We start from the raw sequence: 15,192 nt of genomic DNA, 5'->3' as shown, positions 1-15,192 counted from the left end.
TGGGCCACTGGCTTTTGCACAGTTTGTCCCCATTCAGATTTGCCTCATTAAATTCTGCTCGGCGTGCCAGCTTGGCGAGGCCCTCAGGGATCTTTGCTCCCATCTTGGCTGAGGATGCTTTGTAGGTTTAACAAGCTTCCTTTTAAAGTCATCTTCTGAAGAAGATGGTTGAAGAACAGGGACCTTTATTTAACCTGGAGCCCTCTGTCTGCACCCCCTTTCACTTCCCATACCCCCTGTGGGGGGAGGGGTCAGTCCACATGTGGCCAGCGCACATTGAGCAATACCGGCCACGTGATCATTTCAGTCCTGTTTAACCGCAGGGTCTGCGAGCTTGCAGTCACATCCTGGTGCTGATGGGGAGCTCCTGGGAGGGATCTGCCCAGTCTGTGCCCCACAGGGTCAGCTGGCTTCTGACTACCAGCACCCTCCAGTACTGCTGCCAGTCCTAACATCCCCCACCCCAGGCAGATGGTACAGACACCTCCTCCTCCGGGTGAGGCACTGAGGCACACCACCCTCCAAGCGCCTGGGCTTCCCAGGTCCCCACGACAAGCCCATGCTTCCGGCCTTTTCCCAGCTGTCAAGGTTGGGCTTTGGGGCAGACTGCAGAGTCTCTCAGAGAAGGCGATGGCACCCCACTCCAGTACTCTTGCCTGGAAAATCCCATGGGCGGAGGAGACTGGTAGGCTGCAGTCCATGGGGTCGTGAAGAGTCGGACACGACTGAGCGACTTCACTTTCACTTTTCACTTTCATGCATTGGAGAAGGAAATGGCAACCCACTCCAGGGTTCTTGCCTGGAGAATCCCATGGGCGGAGGAGCCTGGTAGGCTGCTGTCTATGGGGTCGCACAGAGTCGGACACGGCTGAAGCGACCTAGCAGCAGCAGCAGCAGCAGAGTCTCTGGCCTGCTCTTCCTGCCTCCAGCCTCAGCCTTTCTGGACAGCTGCCAAGAGGTCTTTCCAACCCCCTGTTGGATGAAGGCTCCACTTGGGGAAGACTTGGGTGCTGTTGTGGGAGGATGAGGGTCACAGCATATACTGCTCCACACCCCTGAGCCCGGGACAGGCCCCAGAACACAATAGGTGCTCAAGAAACACACAAACTTTTCCCCTCTTTTCTCAAAGAATTCCCACCACAGAGCTGGAGAAGGCACATCGGATAGTGGTAGAAACAGGCCAGGTGCTAGCTGATTGTCTGAGGACGAGCCTCTGGGTTTCTGAGGGAACAGCTGCCCCTCCTTGCGTCTAGAGGCCTGGGGAGGCAGTGGCCTGCGGGGAGCAGGGGACCCTGTGCCCCAGCCTGGGGTTCTGCCAGCCAGAGTCGGGGAGAGAGCCTCAGGGGAAGCCTCTCCAGGTGCCGGTTAGAGGCAGAGTTTCCCAGGAATGGGACCTCGGTCACCAACAGGGGTCATCCCGGCACCCCTCGTAAAGGGGGTAGTTAGAGGCCAGGATGGGGCAGGAGGGCGGGGCAGCATTGCAGAGGGGAGGGGCTGGGGACCGGGCTGCTGGGGGTGTGTGGTTGGGGTTCAGGCCCTCGGACTCCAAAAGCCTCAGCCCAGACCTGTGTCACTCCTTGCCCTGACCCTCGGTTGATGTCTGCTCCTACTGCAGACCCCAGCGTGGGAGCCCACCTCATGTCCTGCCGTCAGCTGCATCAGAGTGATTGCGCGTCGGGCCTCAGCTTGGCCGCATGGCCCCAGAGGCCCCATCTGCGTGCCTCTATCCCTTCATCTGTCGTGGTGGGCAATGTGCTGCCTCCTCCCCCTGCTGCGTGAGGCCCAAATGAGGTGATGTGTGTAACACAGCAAGGGCTGCGTCTGGCAGAGAGGAAGAGCTCAATGCATTTTCTCATCAGCCCAGAGATCTTGACAGCCTGTCAGGTGCCAGGCATGTTGTGGGGACAGCAGGGAGCAAACAAAGAACCTCTGCTCTCTCTGGCTCCATTTCCATGGCCAGGAGCTGCCCAGGGCAGGGCAGGCCTGAAGCTGGAGGGGGAGGGGGAACCCGAAGCTCCCTGGCCCTGTTCCTTGACTGGAGGGCACTCTCAGAGACTGGGAGGGGAGACAGAGGGGAGTGGAGGTGGGGGACTCTAGCCAAGGACCGCCTGCCAGTAAGGGTAAGGGGTGACTGTGGACATGTGGCCTTCCGAAGCCTCAGTCCCCCGTCAGCCGGCTTGTGACGCCGTTTCGTAAGGCTTCTGTCAGAACCATGTGTTTGGTTATCTGCTCCACCACCAGCATCACCGCCATCTCTCACCGCTGCAGGGAACCCAGCAGAAGCCCGCTGGCTGCTAGCAGGCACATGGGCCGTCGACTGAGAGAAGGAGGTGAGGGCGGTGGTGATGCAGGGTGGGAGGAGGAGTGATGTGGGGAAGGGTGAGCAGGTGGAGATAAGGCCTGTGGTGCAGAGCTCAGAGGGCCTCTCTGACAGGTAGCTCTTGGGAGGAGACTGGAGGCGGGTGTGGCACGGGAAGTGAAGGTGTTGAGGGCAAAACCTTGCTGATGGAGGGACAGCCAGTGCAAAGGCCCTGGGCATGCGAGCAGCTGTGGTGCACTTTTGAGGACCAGCCAGCAGGCCTGCAATGTGGAGGGGAACGAGCCCGGAAGAAAGAGGTGGCCATGCAGAGACAGAGGCGAGGTATGAGGGGAACACAGGGACTTTGGATCTTATGCCTGTGAGATGCTGAGGCTCGGAGGGATTTGAGTGGAAGAAGGAACTTAACAGACAGTTCACGTGGTGATATGACCTGGGACTGGGGCTGCAGGACCCTTGTCACTGAGGTCCTCGGGTCCACTTCCAGCGCTTCCTGGGCTCCAAGTGAGCCCCGCAGAGCAAGTTCATGGGCCCTGCCTGGCCCTGCCGCCTCCCTCGCTCCTTGGCCTCTGAGTAAAGGCCAGAGGTCCCCACCTGTCCGCACCTCCTCGCACACATCGACTTCTGCCTGCCGCACGCCTCCCCAGCCCTTGCACAGCTCCTGTGAGCTGTGTCCATCCCTGTTCTGGGTGCCTCTGCGACAGGCCCTGGCCAGCCCTGCATCTGAGGGCAGATCCACTCCTAGCCCTCAGTTCAGCCCAATATGAGTAGAACCTTCGGGGCCTTTCATCAGGAGTCTCTGTGAGCATGGAGGGAAGTGGCAAGGAACAGGGCCGCCTGGTTTTAGGCCTGACTCTGGAGAGCAGTGTTTAAATCTTTGCTCGCCTTTTGCTGGCTGGCTGGGAGAGACACCATGAGGTCATGGCAGGCAGGGCTGTCACCTTTGGGGAGTGAGTCTGTCTTGAAAGTCAGATGACCCAGAGGTGAGGTCAGGGCCTGCATGTCGGGCTCAACACCCAGTTGTGGTGACAGACTTTGGACACTTGGGGTCTTCATTTGCCTACGCTCAGGGCTCGCAGAGGAATAGCTGCTTTTAGGGGAGCAACTTGAGGCCGGCAAGCACACACCAGGTTGCGCTGATAAGGTCACCAAGCTGAGGGTCAAATAGTGGGACTGACACAGGATTAGAGCCCAACCTGGGGGCATTGGCCATCCCCATCATCTGCCACTCAGGCCTCCTTGCCCTTGGCCTGGAGGCCTTCCCAGCTCCCATGCCTGCAGGTGAGCCCTGGGTGAGGCTCTGGGCCAGGGGTCAGCTTGTTCACTGTCCCCTGGGCTCTGGCTGGATCTGGGCGGCACACTCACCCCTGCTTCTTCCTGTGAGTTTTTTTGCCAGACCTTACTGTCTGGTCCTAGGAACATGTCTCTTCTCTCTTCCCTTCTGCAGCGGACGAGAAGTAAAGACTTTCCCAAACCAGTTTCCTCAGAATCTGCCGTGGAGTCCTGGGTTTGTGACCTGAGACCTTTCCTAGAGCTAGGCTCATTTGCTTGGTGGTGGTGATGGACACCTACTTAGGCCGATCACCGTTCAGCCTCCCTGCTCCAACCCTCTCTCCCTAGCATCTTCCACCACAGCGCTTCTGGCCGACGTCCCTCAGGTGGTAGACTCTGATCCCAGGACCCTCTTCAGCCTGTGTGGGTCCTTGAGCCACAGCCTGAGGAATTTCATGATACAATTTTATGATGTAGTGGTTGTTATTTAGTCTCTAAGTCGTGTCAGGCTTTTTTGCAACCCTATGGATCACAGCCCACCAGCGCTTCTCTGTCCATTGGGTGAGTTCCCTTGGTTCAGCTGGATCTCTTAGTTTGTGGTGTTACTGAAAAAATCTGGTTATAGGAGGGAGTCCTAAAAAAAATACAGTTTTGCTAAAATGCTTGTTTTGAAAATGTGAATTTGTTTCAACATGATTGATATATTTGGGAACAATTTGAAAACAGGCAGATTTCTTTTTCTCTCTTTTTGGCCACACTGTGTGGCACGCAGGATCTAAGTTCCCTGACCAGGCATCAAGCCCGTGCCCTCTGCAGTAGATGCGTGGAGTCTTCACCACTGGACCTCCCAGGAAGTCTCAAACTTCCTTTGTTTATGTACAATTTTGTTTATGAGAAATAGGTGAAAACAGAAAGTAAAAACTGCACCCAGCTGAATGGACCACAACCACCTAGAAATGTGCAAGACACATACCTTAGACGTCTGCCAGCGGCTTCAGTTCAGCAGTCAGCACCCTGCTGAGCCACACCGCCTACATCCATGTTACAACCTCCCATCTGATTTCAGACGCTTCACAATAACCCACAAACCACAACCTTTCCCCCACCCACTTCCGTAAACTGGCTGCACGTCTCCTTCAAGGTGAATCCCACATTTAGTGTAGTATTTCTGTATTTCTTAACCACATAACATATGTAAACCTGTGCTGTGATTTTTATCACGTTGTTAAGAGTTTTTGAGTGTATCGTTGGTGACATTTCTGCGTACTGTGCTTCTAGCCCCATTTTCCTCAGAAGCTTTGTGGTGTTTCTTGTGCTGGTTGGACACGGCGGGGCTGCTGCTGGACTCTGGTGGTTCCCGAGCCTCTGGAAGCCACGGTCTGTGAACTGGCACTCAGCATCCTGCCTGCTGCCTCCCGATGTCCCCGGGATGGAGTGCTCCTTCGGGTGGCCGGGACACTCTCCCAGGCCCCTTGAGAGAACCACCAGTGGGAGGACGAATCCTTTTTCTGTGGGTGCCGCCTGCACCTTGCGGGAGCCCTCCCATTGCCACCGCGCCTCCGCACTGGACTCAGCACTGTGTGCTCTGTAAGGCACAAGCAGTCCAACAAGGATGAGACTGACTGAGCATCACCTGCGTGACATGCGCCCTGCTGGCATCCAGGCGACTGTGGTGGCACCACACACATCACGGAAAACTACAGTAAGTGGGGCACACAGACCAACAGGCAGACAGCGAGCACACAGCAGGCAAGGCCGTGACCGGGACACTGAAGCAAAGGCCATCTGGCCCTGGTGGGGCGTCAGGGGCTCATCTCAGAGGAATGATTTCTGAAGGTCTCATCTCTCAGAAGAAGCTAGGTTAGTGGGCTCTTGGTTGGGGACAGGAAGGGGAAGGTACAGAGACCCGGAGTCCAGGGAGTTTGGTGCAGCTGAGGTGTGCAGAGGAGGAACTGGGGGCTGCTGAGCGGTCACCAGGGGCAGACCACTCAGGGCCCTGAGGCCCCGTCAGAAAGCATGGACTTTATCCTGGGTTGTGGGTGGTGGGTGGTGAGAAGGGCTGTACCTTTGAAAGTGTGTGTGTTGGCTTCCTCAGCTGTCACATGGACAGCGTGGTGTCAATACCAAAATGTTGAGCCCTCCAGGGCTGTGCTGGGCAGTCCAGCACCACATTTGTTCTGCCCAAACTGGGAAGTGTCCCTGTGAGAAACTCTACATCTTCAATGAGCAGTAAACAAAGAATATTTTTGTTTCAAATGTACTTTTAATTATTGTTAATTTTGAATTTACTTTGTGGTCAGAGAGCAATTTGTTATAATATTGTTCCATGTAGCTGTCATTCTTTCGTTTTGATATGTACAATAGTTTATACATCCATAATCTTGTCTGTGTATGTTTGGTTTGCTACTATGAACAGACACCGTGAACTTTCTTATACATGTCCTCAGGTGTACACGTGCAGAAATTTATCTTGGACATATCTAGGAGTAGAATTCTGGGTTGTAGAAATGAAAGTTTCCAACTTCACAAGATAATGTCAAATTGATTTGCTGTTTGACTTACTTAGCAGCAAAGTGTGAAGTGATCCAGTTACTGTATATCTTCTCCAGAACTCAATATTGTCAGACTTCTTGATTTTTTTCCAGTTGATATTAACTGATATCTCATTGGAGTCTTGATTTCATTCAACAAGTCAACAAATGTCTATTGAGTGCTTACTCTGTGCCTGGCACTGCTTTAGGACTAGATTTGCAATCCCTTGATAATTTATGAGGTAAACGTGTCATCATGTTTCATGGCCATTTGTGAGATACACATTGCCGTGTCCATCAGGGGGTCTTCTTAGTCTATTAAATATCCAGCCCCACCTTTAAGACGACCAAAGAGCACCCTTGCAACCATCTGTTCAGACATGCAGGGAACACAGACGGCCAGTAAGGGGGCTACACCATCTTTTTCTGAAGCAACCATGGAGTGATCTTTTTAAAAAGTATTTATTTGGCTGCACCAGGTCTCAGTTGCGGCATGTGGGATCTTTAGTTGAGGCAGCTGCTGCTAAGTCACTTCAGTCGTGTCCGATTCTGTGTGACCCCATAGACGGAAGCCCACCAGGCTCCCCTGTCCCTGGGATTCTCCAGGCAAGAACACTGGAGTGGGTTGCCATTTCCTTCTCCAATGTGTGAAAGTGAAAAGTAAAAGTGAAGTCGCTCAGTCGTGTCCGACCCTTAGCGACCCCACGGACTGCAGCCTCCATCCATGGGATTTTCTAGGGAAGAGTACTGGAGTGGCTTGCCATTGCCTTCTCCATTAGTTGAGGCAGGGGAACCCTTAATTGCTGCATGTGGGACCAATTCCCTGACCGGGGATCAAACCTGGGTCCCCTGAACTGGGAGCATGGAGTCTTAGTCTCTGCACCACCAGGGAGTTTCCCATGCAGCAATTTATACAGCCATCAAGACTTCATGTTTGGATCTTAGGTACTAGCCCACACACAAGGGGATGAGATCCACACTGGGCAGGGCTTCCAAATCCTACGCCTCACAGGAGCCATATGTCTTGCAACAGTTGCATAGACCTAACTTCCAGAGTCTCCACAAGGGACATGCTCTGCTTCAGGAGTCACTTTCCTCCAGGAAGCTCAGGGTTATGTCTTCTCTCAGGCATTCATGGTTCATTTCTAGTTTCTCCCTGTCCACACGCAGCTTCCAAGTGGGGTGATTGTTACCCCAATATGTGTCCCTAGTTAAATCACTAACACTCTACCTGTATCTGGTTACCAGGGAAGAGAGTTAACCAAAGGTCAGATTCTCCAGCAGAAGAGGAAATGGTTTGTTAACCTTTTGCCCACATTGATTGGAAACAAACAAACTTTATTGAGGTGTAATTCTCACACAATAAAATGTACCCATTTTAAGCAAGCAGTTTGATGAGCTTTGAAAAATGTGTGTACCGTGTGATTACCACTACAGTGAGGTTTGGAATTCTTCTGTTACCTCCAGAGTTTCCCTGTGCTTTTTCCTAGTCATCCTCACTTCCCATCCCCGGTCCTAACAGGTTAGTCTTCTCTGAAGGAGTAATCAGACAGTGTATGTTCCTTTGTGTCTGGTTTATTTTGTTCAGCCTGGTGTTTTTGAGAGACATCCTTGTGGTTGTCTGCATTACTAGTTTGTTCCTTTTTATGGCTGAGCAGTATTCTATCACATAACTATCATGATGAGTTTATTCCTTTACCTGTCCCTGGACATTTCAGTAATTTCCTTTTTTTTTGGTTATTATGAATAAAGCTTCTATGAACACTTGTATAGTATATAAATCTTTGGATGAAAATATAGGAATAGAACTGCTAGATCATACAATTCAGTTCAGTTCAGTCGCTCAGTCGTGTCTGACTCTTTGCAACCCCCATGAACTGCAGCACGCTGGGCTTCCCTGTCCATCACCAACTGCTGGAGTTTACTCAAACTCATGTCCATCGAGTCGGTGATGCCATCCAACCGTCTCATCCTCTGTTGTCCCCTTCTCCTCCTGCCTTTAATCTTTCCCAGCATCAGGATCTTTTCAAATGAGTCAGTTCTTCACATCAGGTGGCCAGAGTATTGGAGTTTCAGCTTCAGCATCAGTCCTTCCAATGAATATTCAGCACTGATTTCCTTTAGGATAGACTGGTTTGATCTCCTTGCAGTCCAAGGGACTCTCAAGAGTCTTCACCAACATGACAGTTCAAAAGCATCAAGTCTTCAGTGCTCAGTTTTCTTTATAGTCCAATTCTCATATCCATACATGACTACTGAAAAAACTATAGCTTTGACTAGACGGACCTTTGTCGGCAAAGTAATGTCTCTGCTTCTTAATATTCTGTCTAGCTTTGTCATAGCTTTTCTTCCAAGGAGCAAGCATCTTTTAATTTCATGGCTACAGTCACCATCTGCAGTGGTTTTGGAGCCCAAGAAAATAACGTCTGTCACTGTTTCCCCATCTATTTGCCATGAAGTGATGGGGCCAGATGCCATGATCTTTGTTTTTTGAATGTTGAGCTTTAAGTCAGCTTTTTCACTTCCTCTTTCATCAAGAGGTTCTTTAGTTCTTCTTCCCTTTCTGCCATAAGGGTGGTGTCATCTGCATGTCTGAGGTTATTGATATTTCTCCCGGCAATCTTGATTCCAGTTTGTGCTTCATCCAGCCCAGCATTTCACATGATGTACTCTGCATATTTCTTTGCATTGATCACTGAGGAAGGCTTTCTTATCTCTCCTTGCTATTCTTTGGAACACTGCATTCAGATGGGTATATCTTTCCTTTTCTCCTTTGCCTTTTGCTTCTCTTCTTTTCTCAGCAATTTGTAAGGCCTCCTCAGACAACCATTTTGCCTTTTTGCATTTCTTTTTCTTGGGGATGGTCTTGATCACTGCCTCCTGTACAATGTCATGAACCTCTGTCCATAATTCTTCAGTCACTCTGTCTCTCAGATCTAATCCCTTGAATCTATTTCTCACTTCCACTATAACGGATTTGATTTAGGTCATATCTGAATGGTCTAGTGGTTTTCCCTACTTTTTTCAATTTAAGTCTGAATTTGCCAATAAGCTGTTCATGATCTGAGTCACAGTCAGCTCCCGGTCTTGTTTTTGCTGACTGAATAGAGCAAAGAATATAATCAGTCTATCTCAGTATTGACCGTCTGGTGATGTCTAGGTGTAGAGTCTTCTCTTGTGTCGCTGGAAGAAGCTGTCTGCTATGACCAGTGTGTTCTCTTGACAATCTCTGTTAGCCTTTGCCCTGCTTCATTTCGTACTCCAAGGCCAAACTTGCCTGTTATTCCAGGTATCTCTTGACTTCCTACTTTTGCATTCCAGTCCCCTATGATGAAAAGGACATCTTTATTTTGGTGTTAGTCCTAGAAGGTCTTGTAGATCATCACAGAACCATTCAACTTCAGTTTCTTCAGCATTTACTGGTTAAAGCATAGACTTGGATTACTGTGATATTGAATGGTTTGCCTTAGAAATGAACAGAGATCATTCTGTCATTTTTGATATTGCACCCAAGGACTGCATTTCAGACTCTTTTGTTGACTATGAGAGCTATTCCATCTCTTCTAAGGGGTTCTTGCCCACAGTAGTCGATATAATGGTCATCTGAATTAAATTCTCCCATTCCAGTCAATTTTAGTTCATCAATTCCTAAAATGTCAATGTTCACTCTTGCCATCTCCTGTTCGACCACTTCCAATTTACCTCGATTCATGGACCTAACATTCCAGGTTCCTATGCAATATTGTTCTTTACAGCATTGGAATTTACTTCCATCACCAGTCACATCCACATCTAGGCGTTGTTTTCGCTTTGGCTCCTTCTCTTCATGGTTTCTGGAGTTATTTCTCCACTCCTCTCCAGTAGCATATGGGGCACCTACCGACCTGGAGAGTTCATCTTTCAGTGTCATATCTTTTTGCCTTTTCATACTGTTCATGGAGTTCTCAAGGCAAGAATACTGACGTGGTTTGCCATTTCCTTCTTCAGAGAACCATATCTTGTCAGAACTCTAGCATGACCTGTCTGTCATGGGCGGCCCTACATGGCATGGCTCATAGTTTCATTGAATTAGACAAGGCTGTGGTCCATGTGATCGGTTTAGTTAGTTTTCTGTGATTGTGGTTTTCATACTGTAAATATCTGTTATAAACTGCCAGATTGTTTTCCAAAGTGGTTATACCATTTTACTTTTCCACCAGTAGTAATTGAGAATTCCAGTTGCTCTGCATCTTTGGCAATACGCTAATGTAAATCTTTTAATTTTAGCTGTTCTACTGAATGTAGAGTGGTATTTCATTGTAGTTTTAAATTGCATGTCCTTGATGGCTAATGATTTTGAAAATAATTCATGTGCTTACTGGCTGTTTACATATCTTTTTTTCTATATGTAGCTTTTAAACTTGATATATTGTATTTTCATTTTTATTCAATTAAAGACATTTTGTTTCTTTTTTTTTGGCTTAGAGACTTTCGGGATCTTAGTTCCCTGATAAGGGATCAAACCTGCACCCCCTTCAGTGGAAGCAGAGTCAGCCACTGGACTGCCAATGAAGTTCCTGTGTATCTCCTTTTATTAGCTTCCTAAAATTTTTTGCCCATTTAAAAAAAATTAGGTTGAGTGTCTTCTAATTACGACATTCCCTAGTGGCTCAGAGGTAAAGAAACTGCCTGCCAATGCAGGAGACTGGGTCGGGAAGATCCCCTGGAGAAGGAAATGGCAGCCCAATCCAGTATTCTTGCCTGGAGAATCCCACGGACAGGGGAGCCTTGTGCACCATAGCCCACGGAGCTGCAGAAGAGTCAGACAGGACTTATCGACTGAACAACAACACTTGTACGTCTGGATGCAACTGTAACCCTTTGCAAATACATGTATTGCAAATATTTTCGCCAAGCTGAGGCTTGTCATTTTATTTCCTTTTCAAGAGCAAAAGCTTTTAAGTTTATCAAAAAAAATTTTAAATGGTCTGTGCTTTTTGTGTCCTATTTAGGAAATCTGTCTACATTTTATCTAGAAGTTTTTATAATTTTAGCTTTCATATTTAGGTCTATGGTTCATTTCAAGTTAATTTTTGTATCTGTTCTAAGGTAAGGGTGGAGGTTCTTTCTGTTTAATGTTGATATCTAATTGTTCTATTACCATTTGTTTAAAGAAATGTATATAGTATATTTCTGGATTTTCTATTCTGTCCACTGATCTGTATGTCTCCCTGCAGTTCAGTTCAGTTCAGTTCAGTCGCTCAGTTGTGTCCGACTCTTTGCGACCCCATGAATCACAGCACGCCAGGCCTCCCTGTCCATCACCAACTCCCGGCGTTCACTCAAACTCATGTCCATTGAGTCGGTGATGCCATCCAGCCATCTCATTCTCTGTCGGCCCCTTCTCCGCCCGCCCCCAATCCTTCCCAGCATCAGAGTCTTTTCCAGTGAGTCAACTCTTCACATGAGGTGGCCAAAGTATTAGGATGCTATTATTGCAGCCATGAAATTAAAAGACGCTTACTCCTTGGAAGGAAAGTTATGACCAACCTAGATAGCATATTAAAAAACAGAGACATTACTTTGCCAACCAAGGTCCGTCTAGTCAAGGCTATGGTTTTTCCATGGTCATGTATGGATGTGAGAGTTGGACTGTGAAGAAAGCTGATCACCGAAGAATAGATGCTTTTGAACTGTGGTGCTGGAGAAGACTCTTGGAAGTCCCTTGGACTGCAAGGAGATCCAACCAGTCCATTCTAAAGGAGATCGATCCTGGGTGTTCATTGGAAGGACTGATGCTAAAGCTGAGACTGCAATACTTTGGCCACCTCATGCGACGAGTTGACTCACTGGAAAAGACTCTGATGCTGGGAAAGGTTGGGGGCGGGAGGAGAAGGGGACGACAGAGAATGAGATGGCTGGATGGCATCACCGACTCTGGACATGAGTTTGAGTGAACTCCGGGAGTTGGTGATGGACAGGGAGGCCTGGCATGCTGTGATTCATGGGGTCGCAGAGAGTCGGACACGACTGAGTGACTGAACTGAACTGAACTGAACTGATACTCTCTCAATCATTACAGCTTTACAGTAAATTTTGAAATCAGGTCCTCCAACCTTGTTCCTTTTCAAAATTGTTTAGGCTTTTTGAAGTCTTTCATGTTTCCATATATACTTAAGGTGTTTTTCAGTGTCTACAAGAAAGCCTGAAAAGATTTTCATTGGAATTGTGTTGAATTTCTAGATCAATCTGGAAGAGCTGATATCACTATTGAGTCTGATGCATAAACCTGGTGCATCTCTCTATTTATCTTTCAAAATCTCAGAAATGGTTTGTAGTTTTCAGTAGACGTGCCGTGCACATATTTTGTTGTTTGTCACTGAGAAGAAACATAGCAGACCTGAGACTGCCACCCTTAGAAAGGTCTGCTTGGCCTTGGTCATCTGGGAATTTGATTTTGGAGAGTTCCCATAATTCTCCGAACTGATAAACTGATAAGAATGGCTCGCTGTGCCCAACTCTTGGTTCAAACAATGTGGCTTATGCTGAGCTTGTGATTTCCTTCGGAGAGTCTGGAATTTTGTTTGCTGCTGGGTAGACGGTGCCTGTATGACCAGTCCGCTATGAGAAGCTTCGGCACTGGGTTTCTAATATGCTTTCTTCATGGATAGCATTGCATATGTATTGTTCCAACTCACCAACTCATTGCTCAGAGAATTAAGTTCATGCTGTGTGACTACACAGGGAGAAGACTCCTAAAAGCTTTCACTGGGTTTCCTTCACATTTTGTCCCAAGTCTTTTTTCTGTGCAGATTTTGCTTCATATCCTTTCTGTGTAATAAATCATTGCCATGAGCAGGAGTATAGCTGCATCCCGAGTTCTAATGAATCAACAAACCTGAGAGTGATCTTAGAGCGCCTCTGCCATAATCTCTATGCATTCTATGGTTTTGTGATGTACATATAGTTTTAATTTTTTATGTTTGTGGCTATGTATAGTTTATGATTTTTTATTGTTGACTTGTATCCATGACCTTGTCAAACTCTTTTGTTAGTTTTAGCAGGTTTTCGGTAGATTTCTTAGAATTTTCTATGTACATGATCATGTTGCTATAGATAAACACACCTTTTTTCCTTGTCCTATTGTGCTGGTTGGGGCATCCATTATAATATTTTGCTGTTGTTTTTGAGGAAACCTTTAGACATCTTTATTGCTTGGGGGGCAGGGCCTGGGTATGGACAGTCAGCTTCCTCTTCCCCGTCACAGGTGTCCTATGGGCGGTACTGTGCTTCCAGGTGCAGAGGGTGGCCCGTATGTTTGCAGACGGTGGTCCGTGTGCTGGATTCCCGCTTTACAATGACCTCAACGACTTTGCCACTGTTTGTCCTGTGGAGAATCCACATGTTGTAGTGGAAGGTGTCTCAGGGCTGCAGCTGATTGGGTTCTCAGCCAGGCATCTGCTGGTTCCTCTTCATCAGGAGGCTGCAGCAGTTCCGCGAGACCATCCATGCTAATGCAGGGACCTGGCGGCAGAAAAGGTGCCCGTGTCCAAGAGTCCCCTTTTCATAACGACACCAGTCGTGTTGGATTAGGGGCTGCCTGACTCCAGCACAGCTATGTCTTTTCTTTTTCCAAATAGAAGCATAGCTGATTCACAGTGTTGTGTCAGTTTCAGGCTCACACCGCAGTGATTCGGTTATATGTGCACAATGCACACGCATGCTCAGCTGCTTCAGTCATGTCCAGCTCTGTAGCCAGACTGTAGCCCACCAGGCTCTTCTGTCCATGGGATTCTCTAGGCAAGAATACTGGAGTGGATTGCCATACCCTCCTCCAGGGGATCTTCCTAACCCAGGGATCAAACCCATGTCTCTTATGTCTCTTGCATTGGCAGGTGGGTTCTTTACCACTTGGGCCACCTGGAAAGCCCCTCAGCTCTCTGGGGGCAAACCCTGTTTCTGGATTGTTCACATCCTTGATTCCTGGTTCACCTTAAGGAGTGGCAGATGGCTCCTCGGCAATCACCGTTGGGGTGGCAGCATCTGCTGGGCCGCAGGCATTGCGTTCCCTTTGGGAGCCCTCACTCACATTTGGAGGCCCGAAGTAGCTGACGGCTGTGACATTTCTTGCCCACCGATATGGCAGGAAATCTTTCATTTCATAAGGCCTTCTTTAGTAGCATAGATGGGAGTTGAGATGTTCAGCTCTCTGTGTGTGTGTGTATGTGTGTGTGTGTGTGTGTGTGTGTGGTGGGCATTGTTTGCATCTGGGGAGTTCTGCAAGGTCCCCAGTTCCTGACAAGCCTGAGACAAAGCAGAACTCAGGAACACAGAACGTTTTGGCGGCAGATGGGCCAAGCCATGCTGCTGCCTGGGGTGCAGCATCTGGGACTGGTGGGGAAGGGCTGCCTGGGGAGCCATAGCACCTGCCATCAGTGCCTCCCCTCCCAGCGCCCCCCGCCCCCCAGGCCAGGCCCTCACTGTGGGCCTCGCTGATTTTCCTGCTTTTACTCAAACCATTTCCAGGCTCTTCACTGGAAGGTCCCAGTGGTTCATCCCTGCCTGCAGAAGAGTTTGAACTCAAGGTCTGCACCCACAGCTGACACACCTACCTCGACCCTCCACGGCGCTCTCGCCTCCTTGCTCTTCCACCTGCTCCCCCAGATGAGCCTCTGCAAGTTTCCTGGGCTTTCCGTTCTGCTGCCTGCACTCCTCAAGTGCTTCCCACTGATGCTGATGCTGACCAGAGTCCAGAGCCTGCAGCGCTGTCTGCCCGGTCCTGGGGAAGTTGATGCCTGGGCGGCTCATGCCACATAGAGTTCCCCACTCCTTCCACGGTCTACGCCGATGGCACACCCACTCTAGACTAGATTCTGGCCTGGGTGTCAGGATGCGCAGGTCACGTGCCTGTCCCAAAGGCTCCTCCAGCTCCAGAGGCTGAGGGCAGCACTGGTTAGCAAGGCAGGCAGCACGGGGTATCTGTGGGCTGCTGAGTGCGTGGGGTCCTGTGCTGCCCACATGGGACTTTTCGAAAGCGGGTGCAGTGATGGTGCTGAGGCTCGGTGTCCTTTAATCTTTCTTTAAAAAATATTG

The sequence above is a fragment of the Moschus berezovskii genome, chromosome 16, assembly GCF_049115385.1.
Source record: "Moschus berezovskii isolate FMDL1 chromosome 16, NW_MosBer_1.0, whole genome shotgun sequence".
Taxonomy (NCBI): Eukaryota; Metazoa; Chordata; class Mammalia; order Artiodactyla; family Moschidae; genus Moschus; species Moschus berezovskii.
This window is presented reverse-complemented; position numbering follows the sequence as displayed.